The sequence below is a fragment of the Lissotriton vulgaris genome, chromosome 9 (assembly GCF_964263255.1).
Source record: "Lissotriton vulgaris chromosome 9, aLisVul1.2, whole genome shotgun sequence".
In the NCBI taxonomy this organism is placed as follows: domain Eukaryota; kingdom Metazoa; phylum Chordata; class Amphibia; order Caudata; family Salamandridae; genus Lissotriton; species Lissotriton vulgaris.
The window spans coordinates 67,860,157-67,876,300 of NC_141697.1; the positions used below are offsets into that span (position 1 = coordinate 67,860,157).

The following is a 16,144-nucleotide window of genomic DNA, read 5'->3' on the forward strand; positions in this document are numbered from 1 at the left end:
TAAAGGACGGAGTTGGACTGAGAGTTTGGCAGACAGGGTACTCTGTCGTGTTCGTATTGCATTGTAGAGAACCTTTTTTACCTTGATAGACTCCATTAGGATGTGTATGTCTTTGTTGCTTGCCGCAACCTGTACATACCACTGTGAATGGAGCACCCAGGGCAGAGATCCGTGTGTAACTTGTATGTCACAGATTGAAATCTTAACAAGGAGACCTCATTTCATCCTTCTGCGGTCACTAAAATTAGTACAACTGAACAGGTTAATAGTGCAACCTTATACCTACCCACCATGACACAATAAGTGTCATGTTATGTACAAATACAAGGCCAACATTATTTTTATTTTATAACTACTAACTCAGAGAATCCATGGGAAGTGAGTGTTGTTGGCGGGGTTGTTAAGAGAGAAGGGGAGAAAGCACCAGACACTCAGGGAGCTACTCAGGAGTTGGTGCTTCGCTGCAGGAGGGGGCCGGACCACGTGCCCCAGCAACCACCGAGGGTGGATGCCACCAGGGGTGTTTCCGTACCCGGAGGCGCACTACATAGCTCAGCCGGGCTCCCGCGGCGTGGGAGTTGTTGCTTCGCTGCAGGAGGGGACCGGACCACGAGCCCCAGCAACCACCGAGGCAGGACGCTGCCAGGTGTGTTTCCGTGCCAGGAGGTGCTAGATAGCTCCTGCAGCGCGGGACACTCACGGGGCATGCCCATGAGCATGCCCAGGCGAATACTGGGCCTAGAGCGGGCCCGTCTGCGCCCGTCCAGGGCCATTCGAGGATGGGCTGAGCCCTCTCTCTGAAGCCTCTGTCACTACGTCCCAACACTTCCAATCTGAGCTTGAAGTTGTCAAAGCTGCAAAGCCACAGTCTGGAGATTGAGTCATTAACTACTGAGATGTACTATTTCTTCATTCTCAATTGTTATTAGTGGTCTTTTCCAGCCCCAGTCTTCTTGTTGGTGCAGGTTCCCTCAGCCTTGTACTTTAATCATTTGGCCATTTGTTGAGGCTATGGACAAAAGAAAAGGGGGCGCATGCAACACGTTGACGTCATTTAGAGGGGGCGGAGACTCCCTTATAGACTATATGTTTGTCAGCCCTGATTTCTTATCTTGTTTCTCCAAAGGAGAGGTCTTGCCTACAGATTGAGGTGATCACAACGCTTTGAGCTCCTCTATGTTTTTACTGCTTAAGGGCCTAGCCCGCAACAATAATCTAGCCTCCAATACGCACCACTCCTGGGATGGCCTACGACTAGATTGGCGCCTGAAAAACCCTAAAGATCATTAGCTGCCTTCCTCAAGTCACACTTAAATACATTTCTCTACTGCCTAACGGAGAACGTAAAGGAATCAATGACTTGGACTAACCAGAGCCTGGGCACCTCCTCGAAGAGGCAGGCAACCAGGCGGATGCGGTACATCTGCATGGCAGTGGTGCACTGCACAGAGGTCATGCTCTTGCCACAGCTCATCTGTGGTGCAATTACCACCAGTGGCAGGGGCTGAGAACTGATGGGGTGCTGTTGGGGATTGGGACTGGATTGTGGCCCAGTGAGACCCATAGTGATACAATGAGTATTTAATCATGAATACCCCTAGACATCTATGAGGCAGCTCTCATTATCCACTGTGAACCCCTAAAAAATGAAAACAAGTTGTATAAACCATAGACCGCACTGCACAGCAAAAATATTTCCTGCGAATCAAACATTTGGAGATTTCCAATGCAATTTTTAGTGATGGGCATGCATCCCTTTTTTCTTATATTATGGGGAGATGATTTATTTATATTATGGTTTGTAAATGTAAATGTAGGTATACTTATATAGCGCAACCTGTCACCACAAAGAGCATCCTGGCGCTTGCCTAGGGAACCCGTCCTGGTATTCCCCTGTGAGAAGCCCCGACAGGGTGTCCACAGGGTGAAAGTCAGGCATCCCACCGCGAGGGGCCGTTGTGGAGATTAAGCAAGCTATTGCCCAGAGTCGCAGAGTGTGAACCCGTGAGTCGAGGAGGCACCGGGACGAGAATTATAGAGTCCGTGGAATTTTTAGCCCAAGACCCGCCGGGGCGGGGAATTGAACCCTGGTCCAGGACCGATCTCAGATTCCGGGTCTGCCGCCTCTAACCCCTGAGCCACACTTCTCCACTTTTACAAACAACAAGGGCAACCCTAGAACAAGAACCTGGGGCAGTATCTATTGTATTCCAAACAATGGTTCATGAGCTAAAATAACAAACTATACAACAATTTGTGTGAAAAAAGGAAGACATTGTGCAAAAACGGAGCAGAAGCTGTGCTGGCTTGATTTTCCAATGACCATGTACATAGATAATCTCCCCCCAATTTTTTTTTAATATAAATTCAATAAGACACAAAGGAAAAACAAAATATTAAGGGCGCTCATACAGTTACACAAACAATGATAAAATAGTGAACATTGACAAGTGTAGACTGAACAAACAGTGGCAGAGAAAAAACATAAAACAACACCAAATAACAAAATACACAATATACCAATTGTGTTCTCTCTTAATTAGACCACGTTTTTGAGCGACGACGACGTTTCGACCCACAGGTACTTTGAGGGTCATCTTCAGGACAAAGATTTCAAGTATGAGAGCGTCCACTTTTTTTTCTCAATGGATCTCCTTAATATACATGAGGAAGAAACACCAATCTTCGTGTCCGGCCAAAAGGCCGAGATTTAAAAGGGGATCCTACAGTTGTCGGTACGCCAAAAGGAAATCCCACGGTGTTATATAAACCGTAATTAATAAGAAACTGGGCCGGCTGAGGCTGCAAAATCAGTGAGAAGATCAGGATGTTGGTTACCCCAACAGTCAGGTAGTCGAATCGCAATGAATAAATCAATTATTCCAAACTTTAGTATGCCTGTGCGCCGCGTCCCATCAGCATTTCGAATCCGGAAAACATCTCGGCCTTTTGACCCGACACACGAAAATTGATGTTCCTCCCTCGTGTATATTACGGCGATCCATTGAGAAAAGAAAGTGGACGCTCTCATATAGCCTCCATATAAGTTACCATTGTCATGTAGGAAAATAAAATGGATTCCACTGTGGCCATTACTTCCTATGTCACACACAATCCACATGCATCTTTCACACACAGGAGTGCATATGTAAAATCTATGTCCCACATACATGGGGAAAGATTTGGCAGTAGGGAACTGGCAGAGCTAGTCAGAAAGGTAGAAGAGGCCTGTAAGTGACTGCTGAAGACAGGTAAAAAGGTCTTGTCTTTTCCACTAGTATCATATTAGTGTCACCACCACTGTCAGTCACTGCATAATGAAAGAGGTCATGCTTGATAAGGAAGATGAACTTGATGTGCTGTTGCAGACCCAGTCCCACCCTAGGGCTTGTCCTATGTCATAGAAAAGCATTCAGTGCACATGCATGACTGTCATGCATGTTGAGACATGTGGTCTAAAGCTGCAGAGCTTGCTATGATGAACTTGGTCCAGGGCCCATTCTGTCCAGAGTCATGCTGGTCATCCTTCTCGGTCCAAACAATTTATTTATTGAATTGTGGGCAGATGCCTTTTATACTACTCTCGGTAGAAGATGTCTTTCTAATATTATAGGTAGATGTTTTTCTTATATTGTGGCTAGATGTTCTTTATTTGACAGTTAGGGTACCTTTTTTTTCTTAAGGGTAGATGGCCTTCTATTATAGATAGACGTCTTTCCTATATTATCAATACCTTTCTGATATTAAGAGTAGATGTATTTGTTATATTATGGGAAAGTATCTTCTTGGAATGTGGATACATGACTTTCTATACTAAGGTTAGATGTCTTTCTTATATACTAGATACATGAATTTCTTATATTTGTATTTCACACATTAGAGACATATGTCTTTCCGATATTGTGGTCAGATGTCTTTCATATACAACGGGTGAGGTGTTTCTTAGATTATGAGTAGATGGCTTTCCTATATTATGGTAGGTAAATATCATTTATTAAAGTTAAATGTCTTTTTTATATGTATGGTAGATTAATTCTTGAAAACGTACCTTTCCCTATTGTGAGGAGATGCTTTTCGTATAGTATGGATATGTTTTTCTTATAATATGGGAAGGTGTTGTTCTCGATTATGGGTAGATGTCCCATAATATAGGTGGTTTGTTTCCTTATGGATATTTTAGTGCTGTATATGGCAATAGGATGCATGGCAAACGTGTGGCTACTGCAACATGTTCATCATTTGACCTGAGAACAATAAGTGTGTACACATACAGAAAAGCACAGCAAGACAAGGAAGCAAAGGATGCAGTTAAGAATGGTAGAAGTTTGTGAAGAAGTGATGTTTGAGCTTTTTCCTGATTTGCACCAACGGGACAGTAAGTCTGAGTTGCAAAGAGAGGTTGTTCCAGAGTCTTGAGCACTACGAGGAGAAACCCTGATGGCATATATTTTGGATTTCTAGCCTTGCCAGGGATGAGCTTCTAGTGTTTTGAGCAACACCACACACCTTGTGGTCTAATCACAACGGCAAATGTATACATGAGTAAATCTACATGTGTAAATGTACTTTTACACTTTTGTATAACTTCTCTGCTTTGGGCTAATCAGAATTTGCAGGTGTAAAGTAACTCAGAAGTGTAGGCTTAAATTCCTCCACACCTTGAAACATGGGTTTGAGCCAAAGAAGAAGAAGGTCCAGCACCACACATGGCCAACCACTGATACTGCAACACCCTCCGGCAAGTTTGTCATCAACTTGAAATTATTCATTCCTCCATTGTAACATCAAAGTTCTTTTCCAATCAACCCTGCTCATTAATAATTTGTCATAACATTTGAAAAATATGCATGTTAATGAGAAGTGAGCGAGAATGGATCTATACTCAGTAATCTGAATGCATTTTTCAGTTGCAAATGATGTAAATACGCTTATTGTATCAGAATAATTTTTATTCTTCAAAACACACCAATGTATCTTTCAACGTTGAATTCGTTATAATCTTATGTGCTGAAAAATTGGATTTTCCTCATATTTCTGCATGGCTTATAAATCTAGGTATTTTAAGCACCAGTACATCCCACCACAAATATTTTTGATTTTGTTTTACTTCGAAGTTTAAAAAAAAACTTAGGGGTGTTATATTAAGTTTGATAAGCTCTGTAAATTATAGGTTAAATTATGTCCACTGTGAATTGGAATGAATTGAGCCAATCCTGCTTCATCTAAATTCCTTCGTAATTTTCTATGGGTGTTTGTAGGCACATTAATATTATTATTATTTAGAATCTGTTAACATGCAATTACATATTTTCATGAAAATTCTTTCATATGTAAATAGCAAGGTTAGGAGAAACATATGGGGCCCGATTCACATAACTAACTTAAGACAAAATCCTAAACTTACTACCATGTTGGTTTTCACAGAAGGCACTTACTTATTTTGGTATTCACAGAAGGCACTTACTCATTTTGGTATTCACAGAAGTTAGGAGTCCTAACTTTAGGACTCCTAAATGCATTCTGTGAATACCGAAAGTCTTAAAGTTAGGATTTTTCTCAGTTTAGGAGTAGTAAAGTTAGGACTCCTAACTTCTGTGAATACCGAAATGAGTAAGTGCCTTCTTTGAAAACCAACATGGTAGTAAGTTTAGGATTTTGTCTTAAGTTAGTTCTGTGAATCGGGCCCATGATAACTAAGGGAGAATTGTCATCTTAATATAGTGGACATGATCAACGGTTGATGAAGGAACAATGATACAGAACTGGTTGATCTCAGACCATTTTGAGTTGTATTTCAAATGAAACAGGTTTTTGGGATTCCTTGTACTCATTACTCCTGCACATTTTTCATAGTCAATCTGATAAGTAGCCCCACAATCTCCCTGATAATGTTCTATGGCATGATCTATGACATGATCTCAGTTTTATTGACATTTAATTTATAGCCGAATGATACACCAGTTTTCCCAAAAGTAGCAAATATGAAACAGAGTCAGAATCTCTACAAAACACCTTAGTATAATTTGCATGTGACTTAACCTTCTCTACTGTAGTACCCAATGCCCTTTGATGATAAACGTCGTAGAGAGAGTGGTTTCCAAAGCCTCATTGAAGAGGTAGTAGCGGGGACAAATGACATCCTGGGATATTACCAGACTTAATAAAAAATGATTGGCTAATGGGTCCATTTAGACGAATGCGAACACAAGATGCCGACGATAAAGGGTTTACAGCTTTTACAAACTGGGCCAGGTAACCATAATGCATCACCGCATACCACAAATATGACCCGGGCACATGGCCAAAAGGGTATTCTGCATGTATTAAAAGTGCTGTTAGATAAGCGGACTTGGCAATTCAATAATCAATACAGACACAGAATTCAGAGATATTCTTATTAATATTTCGGCCTTGAATAAAGCCTTGTTGGGTGACATGTACCATTCTTGTATATGATTTACTAGAAGTTTAGAATAAACTTTTTGATCACTACTTAGCACAGATAGTGGGGGTTAGAAAAGCACTTAATTGAATATTTCCAAGGTTTCCAAAAGAGTGCCAAAGGGCTTTATGCCAGAATTTAGAAGAGATGTTTGTCTATAACACTCTTGACTTAAAAGGCATAAAATGTCAGAAGTGAGTTGTTACAGCAGCTTCTAAATTCCTATCAGAAGCTGTTCCAATCCAGCTGCTATCCTGTTTTGAATCTTGCCCATTCAATCAACTCTGCTTTGGCAACTGACTTAGTCTTATTTACAATACTAATCGATGATGGATGTTTTATCGGAATCTGATTAGAAAGGGTCTCAGCTGTCTGCTTTTTCGGCTTTGACAGTTTCAGAATGCACTGATGTATAGTATGTTTGAGAGGTCTGCATTATCTGATGCAAAGTATAATGCATTTCTCTTCTAGTAAATATGAGATACTTGATTTTTACTCCTTTTGCTTTAGTCTGCCTGGCCCAATATCCTCATGCTCTTTTAAATATTTACTGCCCGCTGCTAATTTCGTCCCATAACGCTTTGCAGGGCCTTTGGTTGGAATTGTATTTTTGCCCATAACTGCTTGGGGTTGTCCTAAGAGGATGGGACCACCACTGAATCGTTAGCATAATATGCTCTTTGTGTTCAAGGCATCTGCTTGGTCCTCCCCCTAGGTTAGGGGGACCCCAAAATCATCACCTCTCTCCTTACCTGATATTTTTTTCATTTTCAAAGTTCACTTTTGTGAATTGGTTATATGCTTTTTAGCATGTAAAGTTGCTATATCAAAGCATTTGTGGGAGCAGTTTAGTAGCTGACTCCGCTACGTGCCTGACAAATCCCTGCAAGGAGTTCATTGCCCCGAGTTAATCACAGCCCAAATGTTAGTTGTTGTGTCTTTATTTCTCAAGAAGTAGTCAGTTCTAGAAACTGATTTATGTAGGTCTAGAAACTTATTTATGTAGTTTGCGGTGGAAGGCGAGTTTGAGATTATGTGGGTACATGCCTGTAAATATCCTGCAATTCTCAATCGGATATTAGTTCATAGGTACTAGGTCTCAATAGCTTGTGTAAAGTCATTCTTTTTTTGACCTTCTATCTACTCCATCATGAGTTGAGTTCCAATCTTCCCCAATCATATAAGGCGACTTCATGGCAGAATACTTTACCACTCACTCAAGCAAAATTCACTTGCTTGTATTTTTACCATAAAGAAACTCATATCCCATTAGTCAAATCAGAAGTTTACAATTTCCTTGGACTGAACAAGTGGTGACACCAAACCAGAAGACTTCAATTAGAGATACAACCATTTGGATATATAAGAACTCCAAGAGACCTATCATTCATTTGAAAGGGGAGACCTACCACCAATGGGTGGCTGCAACTTTAAAAGTCAACAACTATAATTTTATGGTAGAAAATATCTATACTCCAAATAGTGGCAACCTAGCACATACTACTCCTGGAAAGGGTATTACCTACCTGATTCCCTTTGATTTGTGGGCGCTCTGAGTATTGACCCCAGAATATCAATGGGACACAATATCGACGCCAAAATATTGAAAAAAACCTCTAGGTGTGCTATACCGAAATCCACATCTGTGTACCTCCACCATAAATATTTGTTCAAAGTACATAGATGTGGAGTTAGTCAAGCCATTCTTTCCTATATGCACTCGATATTTTGTCCTCGATAGTCTGTCCTCGATATTCTTGTACCACGATATTCTGGGGTCGATATTCAGTAGTGGAATCCATTTGATGAACACCCTCCTTAACTAAAGGGCTTGGAACCAGGACTTTGTTCTCAGCTCCTGCAGCCGATTCTGTCTCTCAGTAGAAGGCGATGTTGACAAAGCACAACTGTAAATGTGTATCCAGTAAATGGGACCACTTTCCACCACAACTTAAGCTATATGAACTAGAATCTCTCTCTACAGTACTATTCCCTGTTGTGCATCATACCAGAGAAGAACCCACTGTCTGCCTAACAGTTAAACTGGGTAATTAACTACATTTGATTAGCCAAGAGACATTTGCATGCTAGAGAGAGACCTTCTTTGCCTATAACTTATTTTAAGCCACTGCAAATCTTGAAAAAATAGGATGTAGAGACAAGGTTGTCATGAAACACTTACAATAGAAACACCGCTTAATTTACTTAGAACCTCCTAAATGCACATACCGGATAAGGGCGAACTTTTAGGCATTCTACCAGCTATACCGACATGTATGTAGCAAGACTTGCAGTCAAGGAACAAGCTACGCATGATGTTAGAGACACCTAGGCCTCAGTAGAATATTGAGCAGTGACTTAGGAGTTCTGAACTGCCTTCATAGAAGTAAGGGTGGGCAGGACATCCGGTGTTTCCCTTCATGGAATTCTGCAGAGTTACCTAAAACGCTGCAAGATTCCATGAAGTTCCTCATCGTCAAAATTCAGTATGTCGTGTGGCTCGTGCTGATTTTTAGCGCTGGGAGCTTGTTACAGCGTGAATGGCACCATGCTGTGCACCAGAGTGTGCTGCTTCTTTCTTCCGCTCAAGTAGCTTCCTCAATGCATGCGGGAGCGTCCTGCCGCGAGCGTCGGCATTGAAACATGTCACCAGGAGGCGTTCTAGTGCTCGATTTTCTCACACGCCAATTTAACTTTGGCGAGCTGCACATGAGAAAAAACTCGGTCACGCGGCAATTGGTGGAGTTTTTCTAGAACTCCGTGCTCCAAGCGGAGCACAAAGGGGGCAAAACTCTGCAAACTCCACTGGAGGAGCAAAGTTTATCGCACACACCTACATAGAAACTCTACTACCTTAATCCATACCATACAAAATACAGAAGGCTGTTGTAGCTAAGACCTAGCACATCCAACTATGGAAATGTATTGAATCTAGCAATTTTCTTGACTCAGTGAGATTTAGACAACAATAAGTGCTTAATTTGCAACAACAAAAAAGAAGCGCCAGGGCCCTTGTCAGGGGGCCACTGCAGCTTGCACCACTGATTGCTGCTGCTAGTGCAGCCAATGCCAGTACCAACACAACTGCTAACCATCACACTCCTGAAGGTATAATGATTCAAAATATTCCAGTCCCCCTAAGATATAAGAACAGCTTCGGTGGCAGCAATTACTAATTTCTAATGCATGTTGAGTTAATAAACAAATGTTGTAGTTCTCATCTCTAAATAAGACAAACAGCTACACCATGTGGCAGGCTGTCATAAGTGTTGATGTTGACAATTAGGTGCCAGTGCAGAGCACGAAGAACCGCCGGCTCAAATTAAACACTGCCAAAAGTTGAGCAGAGAGAGCAGTCATTCTTCTGGACCGCTCAGTAACCTTCTACATCATTAACTGTGTTATTAATTTTTTTACAATTTTTAAACAAGGGAGTCCTAAACACGGCCCTGGTACCGATACATTTCTTTCTGCTAGGCAGATCCCCAAAAGGTTTCTTAAAGACTGTCTTTCCTGAAGCCTCTTCACTACACAACAGGCATTTTCCACCATCCCCTCTCATGCTGAATGAATCATTGACAGAATATTGAGGAGCAAAATATTGACCTATAAAAATATCGGTGACAAAATATCGACGACCCGAATATTGAATTCCTATCTACAAAAAGGTAAGTACAAAAATATCAAATCCAAAATGTCGTTGTAAATAATATAGTTTGTTAAAATATCGAATTTTTTAAATGTGTTAAAAGTAATGTAAAATTACTAAAATAATAAATATAATTAAGTAAAACATACTTAAAATACTTAAATAACTTTAAAATTAATAACTAATTAATGTAATTTAAAAAAAATAAACGTGCATTTTTATTTTTTAATGCATATATATATTAACTTAATAATATTAAAAAATATTCAATATTTTTACCATAGGATAGCGGGAGGGTAAAAATTACTATTCGCACTCCAGTGAGTGCATCAGTAGGGAAAGCATTGGATAGCGGGAGAGTAAAAATTACTATTCCCACCTCAGTGAGTGTATCAGTAGGGAAAGCGTTGGATAGCGGGAGGGTAAAAATTACTATTCCCACTCCAGTGAGTGTAACAGTAGGGAAAGTGTTGGATAGAGTAGGGGTAAAAATTATTATTTCCACTCCAGTGAGTGCAACAGTAGGGAAAGCGTTTAATAGTGTAGGGGTAAAAATGACTATTCCCACTACAGTGAGTGCAACAGTAGGGAAAGCGTTAGATAGCGGGAGGGTGAAAATGACTATTCCCACTCCAGTGAGTGCAACAGTAGGGAAAGCGTTGGATAGCAGGTACAGTAAAAATTACTAGTCCCACTCCAGTGAGTGCAACAGTAGGGAAAGCGTTGGATAGCGGGAGGGTAAAAATTACTATTCCCACTCCAGAGAGTGCAACAGTAAGGAAAGCGCTGGATAGCGTAGGGGTAAAAATTACTATTCCCACTCCAGAGAGTGCAACAGTAGGGAAAGTGTTGGATAGCGTAGGGGTAAAAATTACTATTTCCACTACAGAGAGTGCAACAGTAGGGAAAGCGTTGGATAGCGTAGGGGTAAAAATTACTATTTCCACTCTACTCAACCTAATTATAGTGCTCCTGACCCATAAACTGGTTTCAAATTATGGGATCCTAGACACGTATTTTAATTCACTGAGACGCCATTTTCTTCTTTATCACATATGAGAGCAGATCACCTTCAAATACGCGAGTTCAGCACGTCTGCTGTACAGGAAACTCTTAGGTTTGATTTAATAGACTAAACTTTTGCTCCATATATAATACAAATCTAGCCACATAAAGGATACACATGATTGCAGACTTGCCTCTCAGTTCATTAATTGCACTGTCATCAGGGCTTGGGCAGCAATGTTTCTCACATCATCTTCAAAAACTGTCACTTTTAATAAATACATAACTAAAGCATAAAGTAGCAGTACACTGTCATTTGCAATCAGCAGATTTTACATTGAAATGGCCACAGAATTTGTCACTGACGTGGTTTTAACCCCTTGCCTGCTTATGACGAGCCCAGCTCGTCATAAGGCACAGTGGAGCTGTGCTCATGACGAGCTGGGCTCGTCATAACGGCCGCGCCACTCCCCAGCGAGGGGAATTCCACACCTGGGCGGACGTTCTATGGGAGTGGGCGGAGTGATGACAAGCCCAGCTCGGCATGAGCACAGCTCCACTGTGACTTATGCTGAGCTGGGCTTGTCATGAGCACCGCGGCGCCGCGTGCGGCTCCCCTCCCCCGGCACAGGAGGGGAATAACTCCTGCGGTTAAGGGGTTAATACTATATAGTGTACAATGTTCGAAAATAAATTTTCTGCAAATGTTTGTCATTTTCACATCACCAAGTAAAGTGTTCTGATTTGCTTTGCTCCTATTTAAATATTTTGTTCCACAATTTTTGTCAGATAGCTTGCATGATTAAAAGCATTAACTGTAATGAGAGAAAGAATAGTAAAAACCATTTTCCAGCAACACATGAGCAGCAATTAGAAAAAAGACAAACTGACATCTGACCTCTGTCCTTGAGCAGGTGGCAAATGTGTCAAGATAAAAACAAGATTTAAAGGTGTCTTAAATGCTCATTCACTTCCTGAATGCACAGAAGAACAATTTCTTCAATCTTAAATTTACACACCAGCAGGGAGGAGTAAGTGCTAACAATAGCTCAACCTGATAAAATCTCACTCACAATTGCAAGTGGATTTTTCGAGGCCTACATTTCCAAATCAATATTCATGTCATATTGTTGTTACTCTGTAATAGGCAGGGCCACTGGAATTATGCGATCTGCGGCTGCAGCGTTTTCCACATAATTATGGAATTGCCACATCATCCATCATCTACTGCATAATCTGCGGATTTTAACAAAAATATTCTTTCTAGTGCAAACAGATCAAAAGTTACTAGAAATTTGGCAACACGTGTCCCAGCACAGTGGAAAGCTAGTTGGAAAGGTTTACTAGTCATCTTCAATTGCTTATTGCTGTATTTGGGTGTTAAACGGGTAGTAATAATGAGAATTTTTTTTCCAAGACAGTGTTACGATATGTAACAAGCATTGCTACAAACAATAGGTCTCGCCTTGGAATTTATTGGCTTTGTCAATACAATTTAGGGATTTTGTACTGCACCCCCAGTGTTGTGTAATAGGGCTTAAGAGGAATTTTTAAGAAAGAGCCTATGGCGTGCTCTAAGCCCACTGTAAGAAAACAATAGGTCTTTTAGCAAAAAAGACGGCTTTCAATGTCTGCTAGGTGAGAAATGAGAAGGCCAGGAATGAGCAGAACAGATAAAACCCAGGATAGAATTCTGCTGACCCCCTCCCCTATCCCTTGCACCTGCTCACAGACAAGACAGAACTTGGACAAAACAAATTACACCTTGTGCATGATGTGAGGATAAAGTGTCCTGATGAAAATCCGGCTGCCTCATGCGTGTAGAGTGGAGCACCCCACAGGTAGGGGCGGCCTTAGGCATGTGCAAGCTGTGCACCTGCACAGGGCCACCAAACCCCAGGGGCCACCACACCAATATATATCCTTAATATAATAATCCTCTGAGGATGGATACATATTTGCGTGGCAGCCCCTGGCAGGGATTTGGCGGCCTCCGGCTCTGTTCCACTTCCAAACACCCTGACCCCCCTCTTCACTGGCCTCCCCGCTCAGCCCCGCCCGGACCCACTCTTCCGGGGCCCCCTACCTACGCTCCCTGCCCAGGGCCACCATGAGCCTAGAGCCGCCCCTGGCACTGGGCATGTGTAGGGGGGTTTGGACTAATTCTGCCACAGGAGCACCCGTCTCTGGTAGCAGCAGTGTGCCAGGCCTTCGAGAACCTTCCATACCGTAGGGTGCGGAATTCAGGAGGCAGACATGTTCACAACAGGCTGGCGCTTGCCACTGCGATGGCTGTGGTTGGGACGCCTTCCAGGTTGTTAACTGTGTGACGTGTGTTAGAGCAAACTCTTAAACTTCACCTGCAGCCCGCAGTAAAACTGGACACCAAGACACTCATTGCAAGCTGCCCAGTTAGTGACGTGATGCTTATTAGGGAAGATAAAGACCACCCAATGAACTGGGCACAAATGGGGACCAAATCGTTGTAAAAAGGGGTGCAAGGCAGAGCTCTGAGCTCGGCAGGTATATGTGTAAGTAGCTCATACAGTCTGTTTTTTTAAGTCACATAGTCCTTGTTTTAGAATAACTCAAAGACGACTACAAGTCCCAGAATGCACAGTTACATTCTGAAGTATATGGGCTATTAAACCGTGAATGTGTGAAACTTAAGACCCACCATGTGGTTGGGAGGCGATAGCTTCCGCTTGTGGCACTGTTTACTCAAACAGTCACAGGATGGGGGCATACCCCAGCATGTAAACTTTAAAACCAGGTCTGGATCTCCTCTTTGCCTTGTCTTGTGATTCCTGAGTGCTACGAATCTAAGTCTAGTGAAGCCGGTGACGTGACTTTGCATCTGTTGGCTGCTCGCAGTGCACAGGGGAATAGGATGACAATATGACTCCTAGTTATGGGGACACTACTTTTCCGTTCCTGTACTATGTCTTTACTCATCAGTGCATTCTGGGAGTTGTAGTGTTGGTTCATTTTAATCAACAAAAGCAGTCTGGGAATGAAAAAGGTGTCCTCCGGTTGACACAGAGCCACCTTGACACCCTACCAGGAGGCATACTCCTGGCAGAAAACTGGGCATAAATTGAGCAATGCTTGGGATCGCTGGGGATTATTGAGCACTACAAATCAGGAGTGCCCTGGGAGTATCCAGTGCATGGCCTAGTGGCCTCCGGTAGTGGTTCTCCACAATGCTGGCAGCTAAGGCTATGTCACCAGAATATTAAGGTGAAATCGATGGTGTTAAATTAACAAGTGTATTCTGGGAGTTGTAGTTCAGATCTGCTTCGGTGGGACAAACATCGCAGATCACTAAGGTTGCAGAAGGAATAATTGGACTGGAAGACGAGGTCCTTAATGACACAGTCTTCTGTATATTTCTTATTGGAGAAAAAGCACCCAGATACCCCTAGAGGTGACAGTGTTGCTCTTTACAAATGCTGTTTGATTGATTGATTGAAACCAAGGCTCAATTCACACCAGAGTCATGTTTACTGGACCATTGCATGATAGGTTTCAGAAAATACTGTGGCTGTAGAGTCCTGAATCACTACTTTGCATGCTTGGATGCAGTTGGCAACAGTGCTGTCGTCGTGTTTTGGGCTGGCACAAAAAGGTTTATATGGTACGGACATCGGCAAAAAAATACTTGTTCCATCTCATGTTGCACAAGCAGTAAAATAGTGCAGTAGCATTTTGGCCAGCATTCTCACCAGTGCATGTGTTGTGTCACACGGCTACAGGGCTGGTTGATGTGCTGCTGTGGGAGTGATAATGCCAGGTTACTCACCGGTAATATTCATTACTCCGAGTCCTGGTCTTCCCGTCCCATTCCTTAACAGTGAGCAGCTAGTCTGCTCCACAGAAACCCACTACCTCGCAGAGCTTTTCACACTTCCCCCAACATGGCCCCACCATCAGGTGACGATAAAGGGGGAAGTGCGTCAGAGAACATCCTGAGAATACCAAAGAAAACCCAGAAAGTAAAACTATCACCCAAAACAAAAACCAGGGAGAGAGGGAAGGTCTCAGGAATGGGACGGGAAGACCAGGGCTGGAAGTAATGAATATTACCGGTGAGTAACCGGGCATTAACTCCTTGTCCTGTCTTCCCGTCCCATTCCTTAACAGTGAGCCCATACCCAAGCACACGGTGATTGTAAGAAAACAGACCAGAAAATGCGATAACAGGTCCATTTAATCAACACAAAGCAGTACAAATCATAAACCATGTACAGCAGACGAAACATGAGTGCCAAAGGCAGCCGAGGCCGCCATCCCCAACTGAAGGTGATAATTGGAAACAAACGTATGGGGAGAAGCCCATGTGGCAGCATTACAAATGTCCCGCAATGAGGCCCCCCTGAACATGGCCCAGGAGGAGGAGACGCCTCTGGTCGACTGACCCTGAACTGAAGAAGGGAGAGGACAGCGGGCAGATCCGTAGGCCGAATTAACAGCACCCTTGACCCAATGAGTCATGGTGGACACGGAAGGATGAAGACCCCTCCCAGAGAGGCCCGTAGGTGACAAATAAGGAATCAACCTTCCGGAAACCACAGGTCTGCTCCAAATAGATGCAAAGAGCCCTCAGCACATCCAAAGAATGGAGGATCAACTTCTCCGGGGAGGCAGGGTCCGGAAAAAAACCAGGGAGAACAATATCCTCCTGACAGTGGAAAGAGGACAAAATCTTGGGCAGAAAAAATTGACTGGGATGGAGAAGGACCTTGCCAGTGCAAAAACGCAAAAAAGTGGGCGAAGCCATCAAAGCACCAAGCTCACCAACCCTCCGCCCAGAAGTAATGGCCACCAGGAAAAGAACCTAAGCAGAAAGGAACTTAAAGTCCACCGAGACAAAAGGTTCAAAAGGGGGACCCATCAAGGCCTGGAGAACCAGGGGAAGATGTCAGGCCGGCACAGGAGAGTTAGAGACAGGGCGCTGAATCAAAAAACTCTGCAAAAGGCGAGCCACCAAAGGGGAGACAGAAGACACAGAGGAACCCCGAAAAGCAAGAATGGCAGCCCACTGCGCA

At 42.8% G+C, this 16,144-nt stretch overlaps 1 protein-coding gene across 1 annotated transcript in view; it reads right to left on the reverse strand.

The window, feature by feature from the left end:
• PLEKHD1 (pleckstrin homology and coiled-coil domain containing D1) overlaps window positions 1-16,144 on the reverse strand; it is a 245,475-nt gene that overhangs the window by 92,968 nt on the left and 136,363 nt on the right. The gene's annotated exons all lie outside the window — the stretch shown is intronic.